Source organism: Macaca nemestrina, chromosome 1 (assembly GCF_043159975.1).
Source record: "Macaca nemestrina isolate mMacNem1 chromosome 1, mMacNem.hap1, whole genome shotgun sequence".
Lineage (NCBI taxonomy): Eukaryota > Metazoa > Chordata > Mammalia > Primates > Cercopithecidae > Macaca > Macaca nemestrina.
This window is the reverse complement of record NC_092125.1, coordinates 20,654,707-20,672,671: the sequence shown is the minus strand read 5'-3', so window position 1 is coordinate 20,672,671 and position 17,965 is coordinate 20,654,707. Positions and strand designations below refer to the sequence as shown.

General features: G+C 48.6%; 4 non-coding genes across 4 annotated transcripts; all 4 read right to left on the bottom strand.

Moving 5' to 3' along the window:
- Window positions 1-4,125: 4,125 nt before the first annotated feature.
- Window positions 4,126-4,244, bottom strand: LOC139360569 (5S ribosomal RNA). The gene has a single exon (XR_011618052.1). It is a non-coding gene; the product is annotated as a 5S ribosomal RNA (ribosomal RNA).
- Window positions 4,245-7,044: 2,800 nt separating this feature from the next.
- Window positions 7,045-7,163, bottom strand: LOC139360557 (5S ribosomal RNA). Its single transcript, XR_011618033.1, has one exon. It is a non-coding gene; the product is annotated as a 5S ribosomal RNA (ribosomal RNA).
- Window positions 7,164-11,525: 4,362 nt separating this feature from the next.
- Window positions 11,526-11,644, bottom strand: LOC139360392 (5S ribosomal RNA). The gene has a single exon (XR_011617733.1). It is a non-coding gene; the product is annotated as a 5S ribosomal RNA (ribosomal RNA).
- A 2,792-nt stretch (window positions 11,645-14,436) lies between these two features.
- LOC139360551 (5S ribosomal RNA) lies at window positions 14,437-14,555 on the bottom strand. Its single transcript, XR_011618027.1, has one exon. It is a non-coding gene; the product is annotated as a 5S ribosomal RNA (ribosomal RNA).
- Window positions 14,556-17,965: the final 3,410 nt, after the last annotated feature.

The following is a 17,965-nucleotide window of genomic DNA, read 5'->3' as shown; positions in this document are numbered from 1 at the left end:
GCGCAGGTATTCTTTGGGATCCCTGCCGCTCAGGAATCCTGCGAGGCCCCCTCTTGCCCCCTCACCCAGAGTCGTCGAGGCTGGCGAAGGGCGAACAGCGTATTATCAAATGTCTTCTCTGACCACAACAAAATCGAGTTAAAAATCAATAATACAAGGAAAACTGATAAACTGACCTGTTTTCTTTTTGGAAAGTAAAGAACACACTGCTATGGTCTGAATGTCCCCCAAAATTTATATGCTGAAATTTATTTGCCAATATGATAGTATTAAGAGGTGGGCACTGGCCTGGGGTGGTGGCTAACGCTGTCATCCCAGCACTTTGGAAGGGAAAGGCAGTCAGATTGTTCGAGCCCAGGAGTTCAAGACCAGCCAGGGCAAAATGGCAAAACTTGTCTCTAGAATAAACACCAAATTCGGTGGGCGTGGTGGTGCAGGCCTGTAGTCCCAGCTACTCAGGAGGCTGAAGCAGGAGGACTGGTTGAGCCTGGGAGGTCAAGGCTGCAGTGAGCCATGATCAGGCTACAGGCTACTGCGCTGCCGTAGGGGCAATACAATGAGACCCTGTCTCAAAAAAAAAAAAAGGGTAAAAAGGTGGATTCTTTAGGAGGCGATTATCTCATGAGGGTAGAAGTCCTTATGGATGAAATTAGAGCCCTTAGAAAAGGACTTGAGTGGGTTCATTCCCTCCGTCTCCTCCGTGTGGGGACACAATGTTCTTCCCCTCTGAAAGATGAAGCAACGTTGTGTCATCTTGGAAGGAGAGACTGGGCCCTCCTTAGACACTGAATGGGCTGATGACTTGACCTTGGACACCCCAGCCTTGAGAACTGAGAGAAATAAATGTCTCTTTTTAATAAATTATCCAGTCTCAGGTATTTGAAGAGATTCAGATATTTTCTTAAACAACCAATGGGTTAAAGAAGAAACCACAAGAGAAATCAGAAAATACAGTTGGGTGTCAGTATCCACAGGGGATTGGTTCCAGGACCCCATAAGTAGGCCAAAATCCACACAGAGTCAAGTCTTGCAGTTGGCCCTGTAAAACCTGGGCATTAAAAAAGTTAGGCCGCTGTATCCTCAGGGTTTGCGCTCTGTGAAGACTGTATTTTCAATCTGCCTTTGGTTACAGATGCAGAATTAATGAAATCAGGGGACCTACTGTACTTATTGAAAACAATTCCTGTATAAGTGCACCCTTGCAGTTCAAACCCATGTTGTTCAAGGCTCAGCTGTACTCAGAAATGAATGAAAATGAAAACACAGCATAGCCAAACTTTGGGATGCAGTGAAAGCAGTGCTAACAGGGAAATTTATAGTGTGAAATGCTTACATGAAAAAAACCTAAAGAAAGCCAGGCGTCGCGGTTAATGCCTGTAATCCCAGCACTTTGGGAGGCTGAGGTGAGCCAATCACCTGAGGTCAGGAGTTCGAGACTAGCCTGAACAACAGGGAGAAACCCTGTCTCTGCTGAAAATACAAAATTAGCCGGTTGTGGTGGCAGGCGCCTGTAATCCCAGCGACTTGGGAGGCTGAAGCAAGAGAATTGCTTAAACCTGGGAGGCAGAGGTTGCAGTGAGCCGAGATCGCACCATTGCACTCCAGCCTGGCCAACAAGAGCGAGACTCCCTCTCAAAAGGAAACAAAACAAAAAACACCCAAAGGACCTCAAATTAGCACTCTAAATTTACACTTTAGGCACTAGAAAAGAACAAATTAAACCCTAGGAAGGAAAGAAAGAAAGATTAATTCAGAAATAAATAAAACAGAAAATACAAAAATGGAGAAAATCAACAAAACTGAAAGTTGGTTTTTTAAAAGATAAAATTGACAAACTTTATGGAGTGACTAAGAAAAAAAGAGAGAATACTCAAATTACTAAAATCAGAAATGGAAGTGGGGACATTACTATTGGATCCAGTCAAAATGAAAACGATTGGCAGGGTGAAGTGGCTCACACCTATAATCCCAGCACTTTGGGAGGCCGAGGCATGCAGATCACTTGAGGTTAGGAGTTCAAGACTAACCTGGCCAACATGGTGAAACCATCTCTACTAAAAATACAAAAAAAAAAAGAGCCGGGTGTGGTGGTAGGCCCCTGTAATCCCAGCTACTCGGGAGGTTCAGGCAGGTGAATCACTTTAGCTCAGGAGTTCAAGACCAGCCTGGGAGACATGGTCAAACCCGGTCTCTACAAAAAAAAAAAAAAAAAAGATAAAAAGGAAAGAAAAAAAATAAATTAAAGAAAGAAAGAAAGAAAGAAAGAAAGAAGAAAATTCAGCCCATCTTGATGGCAAAAGCCTGTTGTCCCAGCTACTGAGGAGGCTGAGGTAGGAGGATCGCTTGAACCTGGGAGGTGGAGGTTGTAATGAGCCTAGATCACACCACTGCACTCTAGCCTGGGTGACAGATGAGATCCTGTCTCAAAGAAATAAATGAATAGGATTGTAAGAGAGTGCTAAGAACAATTGTACACCAACATATTGGATAACTTGGATGAAATGGACAAATTCCTAGGAACATGAACCCTACCAAGACTAAATCACAAAGAAAGTGAAAATCTGAATAGACGAGTAACTAGTAAGGAGACTGAATCAGTAACCCAATATCTCCTGCCAAAAAAAAAAAAAAAAAAAAAAAAAAAAAAAAAAAAAAAAAGCCTTGGACTTGACTTCTCTATCAAATATTTAGAGAACGAATAGTAATCCTTGTTAATCCTGCCAAAACCTTGAAGAGGAGGGAGTATTCCCTAACTCATTCTATGAGGCTACAACTGCCCTGATACCAAAGCAAGACAAAGATTTTACAAGAGAAAACTGTAGAATAATATCCCATATGAAGATCGATGCCTAAAACTCCTCACCATATCCTAAGACTGTGAGGTGAAATTCATCACAGAAAAGGAAAGCCAAGCAGAAGCCTAAAACTATACCCCTAGTCTGACCGGGCGCTGGTGACTCACGCCTGTAATCCTAGCACTTTGGGTATCCTAGCACTTTGGGAAAGTGGGTGGATCGCCTGAAGTTGGGAGTTCCAGACCAAGACCAAGCTAACCAACATGGAGAAACCCCGTCTCTACTAAAAATACAAAATTAGCCAGGTGTGGTGGTGCATGCCTGTAATCCCAGCTACTCAGGAGGCTGAGGCAGGAGAATGGCGTGAACCCGGGAGGCGGAGCTTGCAGTGGGCCCAGATCTTGCCACTGCACTCCAGGTTGGGTGACAGAGTGAGACTCCGTCTGGAAGAAAAAGGAAAGAAAGAAAGAAACCAAGTAGGAAAGAAAGAAAGAAAGAAAGAAAGAAAGAAAGAAAGAAAGAAAGAAAGAAAGAAAGAAAGAAAGAAAGAAAGAAAGAAAGAAAGAAAGAAAGAAAGAAAGAAAGAAAGAAAGAGAGAGAAAGAGAGAGAGAGAAAGAAAGAGAGAGAAAGAAAGAGAGAGAAAGAAAGAAGGGAAAGATAGTAAGGGAAGAAAAAGAAAAGAATGAAAGTAAGAAGGAAAGAAAGAAAGGAAGAAAGAGGCAAAGACCGAAGAAAGAATGAAAGAAAGAAAGAAAGAGAAAGGAAGAAAGTGAGAAAGAAAGAAAAGCAAGAGAAAAGGAAAGAACGAAATAAAGAAAGAGAAAGAGAAAGAAAGAGACAGAGAGATAGGAGAAAGAAAGAAAGAAGGAAAGAAAAGAAAAGAGAAAGAAAGAAAACAAAGATAGCAAAGGAAGAAAAAGAAAAGAAGGAAAGAAAGAGAGAAAGAGTGAGAAAGAGAGAGAGAGAGAAAGAAGGAAAGAAAGAAAGAAAACAAAGAGAAAGAAAGAAGGAAGGAAAGAAAGAAAGAAAGAGTGATAGAGAGATAGAGAGGAAGGAAGAAAGGAAGGAAGGAAGAAAGAAAGAGAAAGAGAGAGAGACAAAGAAAGAAAGGAAAGATAGCAAGGGGAGAAACAGAAAAGAATGAAAGTAAGAAGGAAAGCACAAGAGAGAGAAAGAGCGAGATAGAAAGAGGGAGAGAGAGAAAGAAAGAAGGAAAGAAAGAAAGAAAGGAAAGAAAGAGAGAAAGAAGGAAAGAAAGAAAGAAGAGTGAGTGAGAGAAGGGAAGAAAGGAAGGTAGAAAAGAAAGAAAGAGAAGAAAGCAAGCCAAAAAGCCTACAGCACCCGGTATTCCCAGGCGGTCTCCCATCCAAGTACTAACCAGGCCCGACCCTGCTTAGCTTCCGAGATCAGACGAGATCGGGCGCGTTCAGGGTGGTATGGCCGTAGACGCCGGCAGAGGCGCCTGGCTGCCCCAAGAGCCCGGCCCAGCCATGCCCGCCGGCTTCCAGCCCGCACCGCCAGCCCGGGGTCGTCGTGCTCGGATCGGGATCCCGGAGCCTCTTCGCCTGCTGCCTCTCCCGGCTGCCGAGCTCCCGAGCTTCCACCACGTCGGGCCCGCTCGGAACAGGGAGTGCTCCGAGGCGTCGGGGCCCAGGGCCCACGATCCTGGGACCCCGGCGGGTCCTCCGCCCTGTCGTGGAGGTATTCTTTTGGATCCCTGGCCGCTGGGGAGCTCCTGCGAGGCCCCCTCTTGGCCCACACCCCCAGAGGCGTCAGGGCTGGCCAAGGGCGAACAGCCGGCCCAGCCGCGCCTGGCCTTTTTCTCACAACGCCCCCACCACGGTGGCTTGTCCCGACCAAGACCCGGCCGGTGGGCAAGAGGGCGTGGGGGCTGGGGTGTTGGGGGATGGCCCTGCTTTGCCCCGGGCTGGCACTAGAGCCGGCAGCCTGATCCCCGGCGAGAGGGGCTGAGAGAAACCCAGAAACACCCCACCACCACCAGCAGCAAATCCACAGCCCCACACACAGACACACCCGGGCGCTCGCGCGCGGGAACCCACACACGCGCGCGCGCTCAGACACAGACACAGACACACACACACACACACACACACACACACACACACACATACGTGCACACACAAACGGCTTGAAGGAGAGCAAGGAAGAGATAGATGGAGAGATTGAAACCGAGGGAGGGAGAGAGACAGCGATCGAGAGAGACAGGGGAGGTGGAGAGGGAAAGAGACAGAGAGGCAGAGATAGAGAGAGGGACAGAGAGAGCGAGAAAGACAGACAGAGAGGGAGAGACAGAGGAAAGGCGACAGAAATAGCGCGAGGTGCAGGGGCAAACCCAGAAGAGAGAGGGGCAGGGAGCTAGAGAGCGAGAGCGATAGAGCCTTGGAGAGGGAGCGCCCTGCTCCCGTAGGCAGGGCCCTTTTGAGCAGGCCGGGATAGGGTGGAGGGGGCTTGGGCTGGGCCAGAACAGGGTGGCCAGGCCGTCCATGCGAGAGGAGCAACGGAGCGCTGAGACGGGTTTTGTCTTGGATTAATTGCTTGCTTTGGGGGTGGGTTTCGTAGGCTCCTTCCTGTGTTGGCACCTCCCTGTGCTCTTGGTGCGGTGCGGTGGGCCCCTTGATTTGCAGAGTGCGCCCGCCCTTTTGGCGGGAGCCGTGGCACCGGGCGTGCCCACGGGGCCCGAGGCCTGGGTCTCTGGCGTGTCCTCGGGACTGGAGTTTACGCGAAGTTGGTGGCAATGGGAATCCGGGTGCACAGGGACTGTTTTCCTGGTTGCTGGCGAAGCAATGTCCTTCCCCCGGATAAAGCAGCCCCTGCGTTCTGGAGCGGAGGTCTCGGCTGGCGTCTGTGGCACCCGCTGGCCCTGCCCGCCCCTTCCCCCGGTTTGGAAGGTTGCGGCGGCGCCCGCCCGGTGAATGGATTGAATCGCCTGTGCGTTCCGGGAGCGGGAAGGCGCCGGGAACGGCAGGGAACCCGCGCCTGCGCCTTTGGGGTCCGGCCTCCTGCCCTCCAGGGCTGGAGCCGGGCTCCTGGCCGGGCGGCGGCGAGGCGCAAGCGGTGGGATGCTGCTGCCCGGTGGTGCTTTGGTGGCGGACCCCCAGGAGGAGGTCCCCGGCTGCGGCGGGGGTGTAGGCGGGCGACAAGGGGGGAGCAGAGTCCGGGGAGGTTGGGAAGCATGGCGATAGTAGGGGCAAGGGAGGGAGAGGGGAAGCCACAAAAGCCTACAGCAGGCCGGGCGCGGTGGATCACGCCTGTAATGCCAGCACTTTGGGAGGCCGAGGCGGGTGGATCACGAGGTCAGGAGATCCAGACCAGCCTGGCTAACACGGTGAAACCCCGTCTCCACTAAAACTACAAAACATGAGCCGGGCGTGGTGGCGGGCGCCTGTAGTCCCAGCTGCTTGGGAGGCTGAGGCAGGAGAATGGCGTGAACCCGGGAGGCGGAGCTTGCAGTGAGCCGAGATCTTGCCACTGCACTCCAGGCTGGGTGACAGCGAGACTCCGTCTGGAAGAAAAAGGAAAGACAGAAAGAAAGAAGGAAAGAAAGAAAGAAGGAAGGAAAGAAAGAAAGAAGGAAGGAAAGAAAGAAAGAAGGAAGGAAAGAAAGAAAGAAAGAAAGGAGCAAAAAGAGAAGAAAGAAAGAAAGAAAGAAAGAAAGAAAGAAAGAAAGAAAGAAAGAGAAAGGAAGAAAAGAAAGTGAGAAAGAAAAGCAAGAAACAAGGAAAGAATGAAATAAAGAAAGAGAGAGAAAGAAAGGGACAGAGAGATAGGAGAAAGAAAGAAAGAAGGAAAGAAAGAAAGAAGAAAGAACGAGAAGAAAGAAAAGGAAGATAGCAAGGGAAGAAAAAGAAAAGAATGAAAGAAGGAAAGAAAGAAAGAGCAAGCAAGAGAGAGGGAGAGAGAAAGAAAGAAGGAAAGAAAGGAGGAAGGATAGAAAGAAAGATAGGTAGAAAGAAAGAAAGAAGGAAAGACAGCAGAACGAAAGAAAGAAAGAGAGAGAGACAAAGAAAGAAAGGAAAGATAGCAAGGGAAGAAACAGAAAAGAATGAAAGTAAGAAGGAAAGCACAAGAGAGAGAAAGAGCGAGATAGAGGGAGAGAGAGAAAAAAGGAAAGAAAGAAAGAAAGAAAGGAAAGAAAGAGAGAAAGAAGGAAAGAAAGAAAGAAGAGTGAGTGAGAGAAGGGAAGAAAGGAAGGTAGAAAAGAAAGAAAGAGAAGAAAGCAAGCCAAAAAGCCTACAGCACCCGGTATTCCCAGGCGGTCTCCCATCCAAGTACTAACCAGGCCCGACCCTGCTTAGCTTCCGAGATCAGACGAGATCGGGCGCGTTCAGGGTGGTATGGCCGTAGACGCCGGCAGAGGCGCCTGGCTGCCCCAAGAGCCCGGCCCAGCCATGCCCGCCGGCTTCCAGCCCGCACCGCCAGCCCGGGGTCGTCGTGCTCGGATCGGGATCCCGGAGCCTCTTCGCCTGCTGCCTCTCCCGGCTGCCGAGCTCCCGAGCTTCCACCACGTCGGGCCCGCTCGGAACAGGGAGTGCTCCGAGGCGTCAGGGCCCACAGCCCACGATCCTGGGACCCCGTCGGGTCCTCCGCGCTGTCGCGCAGGTATTCTTTGGGATCCCTGCCGCTCAGGAATCCTGCGAGGCCCCCTCTTGCCCCCTCACCCAGAGTCGTCGAGGCTGGCGAAGGGCGAACAGCGTATTATCAAATGTCTTCTCTGACCACAACAAAATCGAGTTAAAAATCAATAATACAAGGAAAACTGATAAACTGACCTGTTTTCTTTTTGGAAAGTAAAGAACACACTGCTATGGTCTGAATGTCCCCCAAAATTTATATGCTGAAATTTATTTGCCAATATGATAGTATTAAGAGGTGGGCACTGGCCTGGGGTGGTGGCTAACGCTGTCATCCCAGCACTTTGGAAGGGAAAGGCAGTCAGATTGTTCGAGCCCAGGAGTTCAAGACCAGCCAGGGCAAAATGGCAAAACTTGTCTCTAGAATAAACACCAAATTCGGTGGGCGTGGTGGTGCAGGCCTGTAGTCCCAGCTACTCAGGAGGCTGAAGCAGGAGGACTGGTTGAGCCTGGGAGGTCAAGGCTGCAGTGAGCCATGATCAGGCTACAGGCTACTGCACTGCCGTAGGGGCAATACAATGAGACCCTGTCTCAAAAAAAAAAAAAAGGGTAAAAAGGTGGATTCTTTAGGAGGCGATTATCTCATGAGGGTAGAAGTCCTTATGGATGAAATTAGAGCCCTTAGAAAAGGACTTGAGTGGGTTCATTCCCTCCGTCTCCTCCGTGTGGGGACACAATGTTCTTCCCCTCTGAAAGATGAAGCAACGTTGTGTCATCTTGGAAGGAGAGACTGGGCCCTCCTTAGACACTGAATGGGCTGATGACTTGACCTTGGACACCCCAGCCTTGAGAACTGAGAGAAATAAATGTCTCTTTTTAATAAATTATCCAGTCTCAGGTATTTGAAGAGATTCAGATATTTTCTTAAACAACCAATGGGTTAAAGAAGAAACCACAAGAGAAATCAGAAAATACAGTTGGGTGTCAGTATCCACAGGGGATTGGTTCCAGGACCCCATAAGTAGGCCAAAATCCACACAGAGTCAAGTCTTGCAGTTGGCCCTGTAAAACCTGGGCATTAAAAATGTTAGGCCGCTGTATCCTCAGGGTTTGCGCTCTGTGAAGACTGTATTTTCAATCTGCCTTTGGTTACAGATGCAGAATTAATGAAATCAGGGGACCTACTGTACTTATTGAAAACAATTCCTGTATAAGTGCACCCTTGCAGTTCAAACCCATGTTGTTCAAGGCTCAGCTGTACTCAGAAATGAATGAAAATGAAAACACAGCATAGCCAAACTTTGGGATGCAGTGAAAGCAGTGCTAACAGGGAAATTTATAGTGTGAAATGCTTACATGAAAAAAACCTAAAGAAAGCCAGGCGTCGCGGTTAATGCCTGTAATCCCAGCACTTTGGGAGGCTGAGGTGAGCCAATCACCTGAGGTCAGGAGTTCGAGACTAGCCTGAACAACAGGGAGAAACCCTGTCTCTGCTGAAAATACAAAATTAGCCGGTTGTGGTGGCAGGCGCCTGTAATCCCAGCGACTTGGGAGGCTGAAGCAAGAGAATTGCTTAAACCTGGGAGGCAGAGGTTGCAGTGAGCCGAGATCGCACCATTGCACTCCAGCCTGGCCAACAAGAGCGAGACTCCCTCTCAAAAGGAAACAAAACAAAAAACACCCAAAGGACCTCAAATTAGCACTCTAAATTTACACTTTAGGCACTAGAAAAGAACAAATTAAACCCTAGGAAGGAAAGAAAGAAAGATTAATTCAGAAATAAATAAAACAGAAAATACAAAAATGGAGAAAATCAACAAAACTGAAAGTTGGTTTTTTAAAAGATAAAATTGACAAACTTTATGGAGTGACTAAGAAAAAAAGAGAGAATACTCAAATTACTAAAATCAGAAATGGAAGTGGGGACATTACTATTGGATCCAGTCAAAATGAAAACGATTGGCAGGGTGAAGTGGCTCACACCTATAATCCCAGCACTTTGGGAGGCCGAGGCATGCAGATCACTTGAGGTTAGGAGTTCAAGACTAACCTGGCCAACATGGTGAAACCATCTCTACTAAAAATACAAAAAAAAAATAGCCGGGTGTGGTGGTAGGCCCCTGTAATCCCAGCTACTCGGGAGGTTCAGGCAGGTGAATCACTTTAGCTCAGGAGTTCAAGACCAGCCTGGGAGACATGGTCAAACCCGGTCTCTACAAAAAAAAAAAAAAAAAAGATAAAAAGGAAAGAAAAAAAATAAATTAAAGAAAGAAAGAAAGAAAGAAAGAAAGAAAGAAGAAAATTCAGCCCATCTTGATGGCAAAAGCCTGTTGTCCCAGCTACTGAGGAGGCTGAGGTAGGAGGATCGCTTGAACCTGGGAGGTGGAGGTTGTAATGAGCCTAGATCACACCACTGCACTCTAGCCTGGGTGACAGATGAGATCCTGTCTCAAAGAAATAAATGAATAGGATTGTAAGAGAGTGCTAAGAACAATTGTACACCAACATATTGGATAACTTGGATGAAATGGACAAATTCCTAGGAACATGAACCCTACCAAGACTAAATCACAAAGAAAGTGAAAATCTGAATAGACGAGTAACTAGTAAGGAGACTGAATCAGTAACCCAATATCTCCTGCCAAAAAAAAAAAAAAAAAAAAAAAAAAGCCTTGGACTTAACTTCTCTATCAAATATTTAGAGAACGAATAGTAATCCTTGTTAATCCTGCCAAAACCTTGAAGAGGAGGGAGTATTCCCTAACTCATTCTATGAGGCTACAATTGCCCTGATACCAAAGCAAGACAAAGATTTTACAAGAGAAAACTGTAGAATAATATCCCATATGAAGATCGATGCCTAAAACTCCTCACCATATCCTAAGACTGTGAGGTGAAATTCATCACAGAAAAGGAAAGCCAAGCAGAAGCCTAAAACTATACCCCTAGTCTGACCGGGCGCTGGTGACTCACGCCTGTAATCCTAGCACTTTGGGTATCCTAGCACTTTGGGAAAGTGGGTGGATCGCCTGAAGTTGGGAGTTCCAGACCAAGACCAAGCTAACCAACATGGAGAAACCCCGTCTCTACTAAAAATACAAAATTAGCCAGGTGTGGTGGTGCATGCCTGTAATCCCAGCTACTCAGGAGGCTGAGGCAGGAGAATGGCGTGAACCCGGGAGGCGGAGCTTGCAGTGGGCCCAGATCTTGCCACTGCACTCCAGGTTGGGTGACAGAGTGAGACTCCGTCTGGAAGAAAAAGGAAAGAAAGAAAGAAACCAAGTAGGAAAGAAAGAAAGAAAGAAAGAAAGAAAGAAAGAAAGAAAGAAAGAAAGAAAGAAAGAAAGAAAGAAAGAAAGAAAGAAAGAAAGAAAGAAAGAAAAGAAAGAAAGAAAGAAAGAGAGAGAAAGAGAGAGAGAGAAAGAAAGAGAGAGAAAGAAAGAGAGAGAAAGAAAGAAGGGAAAGATAGTAAGGGAAGAAAAAGAAAAGAATGAAAGTAAGAAGGAAAGAAAGAAAGGAAGAAAGAGGCAAAGACCGAAGAAAGAATGAAAGAAAGAAAGAAAGAGAAAGGAAGAAAGTGAGAAAGAAAGAAAAGCAAGAGAAAAGGAAAGAACGAAATAAAGAAAGAGAAAGAGAAAGAAAGAGACAGAGAGATAGGAGAAAGAAAGAAAGAAGGAAAGAAAAGAAAAGAGAAAGAAAGAAAACAAAGATAGCAAAGGAAGAAAAAGAAAAGAAGGAAAGAAAGAGAGAAAGAGTGAGAAAGAGAGAGAGAGAGAAAGAAGGAAAGAAAGAAAGAAAACAAAGAGAAAGAAAGAAGGAAGGAAAGAAAGAAAGAAAGAGTGATAGAGAGATAGAGAGGAAGGAAGAAAGGAAGGAAGGAAGAAAGAAAGAGAAAGAGAGAGAGACAAAGAAAGAAAGGAAAGATAGCAAGGGGAGAAACAGAAAAGAATGAAAGTAAGAAGGAAAGCACAAGAGAGAGAAAGAGCGAGATAGAAAGAGGGAGAGAGAGAAAGAAAGAAGGAAAGAAAGAAAGAAAGGAAAGAAAGAGAGAAAGAAGGAAAGAAAGAAAGAAGAGTGAGTGAGAGAAGGGAAGAAAGGAAGGTAGAAAAGAAAGAAAGAGAAGAAAGCAAGCCAAAAAGCCTACAGCACCCGGTATTCCCAGGCGGTCTCCCATCCAAGTACTAACCAGGCCCGACCCTGCTTAGCTTCCGAGATCAGACGAGATCGGGCGCGTTCAGGGTAGTATGGCCGTAGACGCCGGCAGAGGCGCCTGGCTGCCCCAAGAGCCCGGCCCAGCCATGCCCGCCGGCTTCCAGCCCGCACCGCCAGCCCGGGGTCGTCGTGCTCGGATCGGGATCCCGGAGCCTCTTCGCCTGCTGCCTCTCCCGGCTGCCGAGCTCCCGAGCTTCCACCACGTCGGGCCCGCTCGGAACAGGGAGTGCTCCGAGGCGTCGGGGCCCAGGGCCCACGATCCTGGGACCCCGGCGGGTCCTCCGCCCTGTCGTGGAGGTATTCTTTTGGATCCCTGGCCGCTGGGGAGCTCCTGCGAGGCCCCCTCTTGGCCCACACCCCCAGAGGCGTCAGGGCTGGCCAAGGGCGAACAGCCGGCCCAGCCGCGCCTGGCCTTTTTCTCACAACGCCCCCACCACGGTGGCTTGTCCCGACCAAGACCCGGCCGGTGGGCAAGAGGGCGTGGGGGCTGGGGTGTTGGGGGATGGCCCTGCTTTGCCCCGGGCTGGCACTAGAGCCGGCAGCCTGATCCCCGGCGAGAGGGGCTGAGAGAAACCCAGAAACACCCCACCACCACCAGCAGCAAATCCACAGCCCCACACACAGACACACCCGGGCGCTCGCGCGCGGGAACCCACACACGCGCGCGCGCTCAGACACAGACACAGACACACACACACACACACACACACACACACACACATACGTGCACACACAAACGGCTTGAAGGAGAGCAAGGAAGAGATAGATGGAGAGATTGAAACCGAGGGAGGGAGAGAGACAGCGATCGAGAGAGACAGGGGAGGTGGAGAGGGAAAGAGACAGAGAGGCAGAGATAGAGAGAGGGACAGAGAGAGCGAGAAAGACAGACAGAGAGGGAGAGACAGAGGAAAGGCGACAGAAATAGCGCGAGGTGCAGGGGCAAACCCAGAAGAGAGAGGGGCAGGGAGCTAGAGAGCGAGAGCGATAGAGCCTTGGAGAGGGAGCGCCCTGCTCCCGTAGGCAGGGCCCTTTTGAGCAGGCCGGGATAGGGTGGAGGGGGCTTGGGCTGGGCCAGAACAGGGTGGCCAGGCCGTCCATGCGAGAGGAGCAACGGAGCGCTGAGACGGGTTTTGTCTTGGATTAATTGCTTGCTTTGGGGGTGGGTTTCGTAGGCTCCTTCCTGTGTTGGCACCTCCCTGTGCTCTTGGTGCGGTGCGGTGGGCCCCTTGATTTGCAGAGTGCGCCCGCCCTTTTGGCGGGAGCCGTGGCACCGGGCGTGCCCACGGGGCCCGAGGCCTGGGTCTCTGGCGTGTCCTCGGGACTGGAGTTTACGCGAAGTTGGTGGCAATGGGAATCCGGGTGCACAGGGACTGTTTTCCTGGTTGCTGGCGAAGCAATGTCCTTCCCCCGGATAAAGCAGCCCCTGCGTTCTGGAGCGGAGGTCTCGGCTGGCGTCTGTGGCACCCGCTGGCCCTGCCCGCCCCTTCCCCCGGTTTGGAAGGTTGCGGCGGCGCCCGCCCGGTGAATGGATTGAATCGCCTGTGCGTTCCGGGAGCGGGAAGGCGCCGGGAACGGCAGGGAACCCGCGCCTGCGCCTTTGGGGTCCGGCCTCCTGCCCTCCAGGGCTGGAGCCGGGCTCCTGGCCGGGCGGCGGCGAGGCGCAAGCGGTGGGATGCTGCTGCCCGGTGGTGCTTTGGTGGCGGACCCCCAGGAGGAGGTCCCCGGCTGCGGCGGGGGTGTAGGCGGGCGACAAGGGGGGAGCAGAGTCCGGGGAGGTTGGGAAGCATGGCGATAGTAGGGGCAAGGGAGGGAGAGGGGAAGCCACAAAAGCCTACAGCAGGCCGGGCGCGGTGGATCACGCCTGTAATGCCAGCACTTTGGGAGGCCGAGGCGGGTGGATCACGAGGTCAGGAGATCCAGACCAGCCTGGCTAACACGGTGAAACCCCGTCTCCACTAAAACTACAAAACATGAGCCGGGCGTGGTGGCGGGCGCCTGTAGTCCCAGCTGCTTGGGAGGCTGAGGCAGGAGAATGGCGTGAACCCGGGAGGCGGAGCTTGCAGTGAGCCGAGATCTTGCCACTGCACTCCAGGCTGGGTGACAGCGAGACTCCGTCTGGAAGAAAAAGGAAAGACAGAAAGAAAGAAGGAAAGAAAGAAAGAAGGAAGGAAAGAAAGAAAGAAGGAAGGAAAGAAAGAAAGAAGGAAGGAAAGAAAGAAAGAAAGAAAGGAGCAAAAAGAGAAGAAAGAAAGAAAGAAAGAAAGAAAGAAAGAAAGAAAGAAAGAAAGAGAAAGGAAGAAAAGAAAGTGAGAAAGAAAAGCAAGAAACAAGGAAAGAATGAAATAAAGAAAGAGAGAGAAAGAAAGGGACAGAGAGATAGGAGAAAGAAAGAAAGAAGGAAAGAAAGAAAGAAGAAAGAACGAGAAGAAAGAAAAGGAAGATAGCAAGGGAAGAAAAAGAAAAGAATGAAAGAAGGAAAGAAAGAGCAAGCAAGAGAGAGGGAGAGAGAAAGAAAGAAGGAAAGAAAGGAGGAAGGATAGAAAGAAAGATAGGTAGAAAGAAAGAAAGAAGGAAAGACAGCAGAACGAAAGAAAGAAAGAGAGAGAGACAAAGAAAGAAAGGAAAGATAGCAAGGGAAGAAACAGAAAAGAATGAAAGTAAGAAGGAAAGCACAAGAGAGAGAAAGAGCGAGATAGAGGGAGAGAGAGAAAAAAGGAAAGAAAGAAAGAAAGAAAGGAAAGAAAGAGAGAAAGAAGGAAAGAAAGAAAGAAGAGTGAGTGAGAGAAGGGAAGAAAGGAAGGTAGAAAAGAAAGAAAGAGAAGAAAGCAAGCCAAAAAGCCTACAGCACCCGGTATTCCCAGGCGGTCTCCCATCCAAGTACTAACCAGGCCCGACCCTGCTTAGCTTCCGAGATCAGACGAGATCGGGCGCGTTCAGGGTGGTATGGCCGTAGACGCCGGCAGAGGCGCCTGGCTGCCCCAAGAGCCCGGCCCAGCCATGCCCGCCGGCTTCCAGCCCGCACCGCCAGCCCGGGGTCGTCGTGCTCGGATCGGGATCCCGGAGCCTCTTCGCCTGCTGCCTCTCCCGGCTGCCGAGCTCCCGAGCTTCCACCACGTCGGGCCCGCTCGGAACAGGGAGTGCTCCGAGGCGTCAGGGCCCACAGCCCACGATCCTGGGACCCCGTCGGGTCCTCCGCGCTGTCGCGCAGGTATTCTTTGGGATCCCTGCCGCTCAGGAATCCTGCGAGGCCCCCTCTTGCCCCCTCACCCAGAGTCGTCGAGGCTGGCGAAGGGCGAACAGCGTATTATCAAATGTCTTCTCTGACCACAACAAAATCGAGTTAAAAATCAATAATACAAGGAAAACTGATAAACTGACCTGTTTTCTTTTTGGAAAGTAAAGAACACACTGCTATGGTCTGAATGTCCCCCAAAATTTATATGCTGAAATTTATTTGCCAATATGATAGTATTAAGAGGTGGGCACTGGCCTGGGGTGGTGGCTAACGCTGTCATCCCAGCACTTTGGAAGGGAAAGGCAGTCAGATTGTTCGAGCCCAGGAGTTCAAGACCAGCCAGGGCAAAATGGCAAAACTTGTCTCTAGAATAAACACCAAATTCGGTGGGCGTGGTGGTGCAGGCCTGTAGTCCCAGCTACTCAGGAGGCTGAAGCAGGAGGACTGGTTGAGCCTGGGAGGTCAAGGCTGCAGTGAGCCATGATCAGGCTACAGGCTACTGCGCTGCCGTAGGGGCAATACAATGAGACCCTGTCTCAAAAAAAAAAAAAGGGTAAAAAGGTGGATTCTTTAGGAGGCGATTATCTCATGAGGGTAGAAGTCCTTATGGATGAAATTAGAGCCCTTAGAAAAGGACTTGAGTGGGTTCATTCCCTCCGTCTCCTCCGTGTGGGGACACAATGTTCTTCCCCTCTGAAAGATGAAGCAACGTTGTGTCATCTTGGAAGGAGAGACTGGGCCCTCCTTAGACACTGAATGGGCTGATGACTTGACCTTGGACACCCCAGCCTTGAGAACTGAGAGAAATAAATGTCTCTTTTTAATAAATTATCCAGTCTCAGGTATTTGAAGAGATTCAGATATTTTCTTAAACAACCAATGGGTTAAAGAAGAAACCACAAGAGAAATCAGAAAATACAGTTGGGTGTCAGTATCCACAGGGGATTGGTTCCAGGACCCCATAAGTAGGCCAAAATCCACACAGAGTCAAGTCTTGCAGTTGGCCCTGTAAAACCTGGGCATTAAAAAAGTTAGGCCGCTGTATCCTCAGGGTTTGCGCTCTGTGAAGACTGTATTTTCAATCTGCCTTTGGTTACAGATGCAGAATTAATGAAATCAGGGGACCTACTGTACTTATTGAAAACAATTCCTGTATAAGTGCACCCTTGCAGTTCAAACCCATGTTGTTCAAGGCTCAGCTGTACTCAGAAATGAATGAAAATGAAAACACAGCATAGCCAAACTTTGGGATGCAGTGAAAGCAGTGCTAACAGGGAAATTTATAGTGTGAAATGCTTACATGAAAAAAACCTAAAGAAAGCCAGGCGTCGCGGTTAATGCCTGTAATCCCAGCACTTTGGGAGGCTGAGGTGAGCCAATCACCTGAGGTCAGGAGTTCGAGACTAGCCTGAACAACAGGGAGAAACCCTGTCTCTGCTGAAAATACAAAATTAGCCGGTTGTGGTGGCAGGCGCCTGTAATCCCAGCGACTTGGGAGGCTGAAGCAAGAGAATTGCTTAAACCTGGGAGGCAGAGGTTGCAGTGAGCCGAGATCGCACCATTGCACTCCAGCCTGGCCAACAAGAGCGAGACTCCCTCTCAAAAGGAAACAAAACAAAAAACACCCAAAGGACCTCAAATTAGCACTCTAAATTTACACTTTAGGCACTAGAAAAGAACAAATTAAACCCTAGGAAGGAAAGAAAGAAAGATTAATTCAGAAATAAATAAAACAGAAAATACAAAAATGGAGAAAATCAACAAAACTGAAAGTTGGTTTTTTAAAAGATAAAATTGACAAACTTTATGGAGTGACTAAGAAAAAAAGAGAGAATACTCAAATTACTAAAATCAGAAATGGAAGTGGGGACATTACTATTGGATCCAGTCAAAATGAAAACGATTGGCAGGGTGAAGTGGCTCACACCTATAATCCCAGCACTTTGGGAGGCCGAGGCATGCAGATCACTTGAGGTTAGGAGTTCAAGACTAACCTGGCCAACATGGTGAAACCATCTCTACTAAAAATACAAAAAAAAAAAGAGCCGGGTGTGGTGGTAGGCCCCTGTAATCCCAGCTACTCGGGAGGTTCAGGCAGGTGAATCACTTTAGCTCAGGAGTTCAAGACCAGCCTGGGAGACATGGTCAAACCCGGTCTCTACAAAAAAAAAAAAAAAAAAAAAAAAAAAAAAAAAAAAAAGATAAAAAGGAAAGAAAAAAAATAAATTAAAGAAAGAAAGAAAGAAAGAAAGAAAGAAAGAAAGAAGAAAATTCAGCCCATCTTGATGGCAAAAGCCTGTTGTCCCAGCTACTGAGGAGGCTGAGGTAGGAGGATCGCTTGAACCTGGGAGGTGGAGGTTGTAATGAGCCTAGATCACACCACTGCACTCTAGCCTGGGTGACAGATGAGATCCTGTCTCAAAGAAATAAATGAATAGGATTGTAAGAGAGTGCTAAGAACAATTGTACACCAACATATTGGATAACTTGGATGAAATGGACAAATTCCTAGGAACATGAACCCTACCAAGACTAAATCACAAAGAAAGTGAAAATCTGAATAGACGAGTAACTAGTAAGGAGACTGAATCAGTAACCCAATATCTCCTGCCAAAAAAAAAAAAAAAAAAAAAAAAAAAAAAAAGCCTTGGACTTGACTTCTCTATCAAATATTTAGAGAACGAATAGTAATCCTTGTTAATCCTGCCAAAACCTTGAAGAGGAGGGAGTATTCCCTAACTCATTCTATGAGGCTACAATTGCCCTGATACCAAAGCAAGACAAAGATTTTACAAGAGAAAACTGTAGAATAATATCCCATATGAAGATCGATGCCTAAAACTCCTCACCATATCCTAAGACTGTGAGGTGAAATTCATCACAGAAAAGGAAAGCCAAGCAGAAGCCTAAAACTATACCCCTAGTCTGACCGGGCGCTGGTGACTCACGCCTGTAATCCTAGCACTTTGGGTATCCTAGCACTTTGGGAAAGTGGGTGGATCGCCTGAAGTTGGGAGTTCCAGACCAAGACCAAGCTAACCAACATGGAGAAACCCCGTCTCTACTAAAAATACAAAATTAGCCAGGTGTGGTGGTGCATGCCTGTAATCCCAGCTACTCAGGAGGCTGA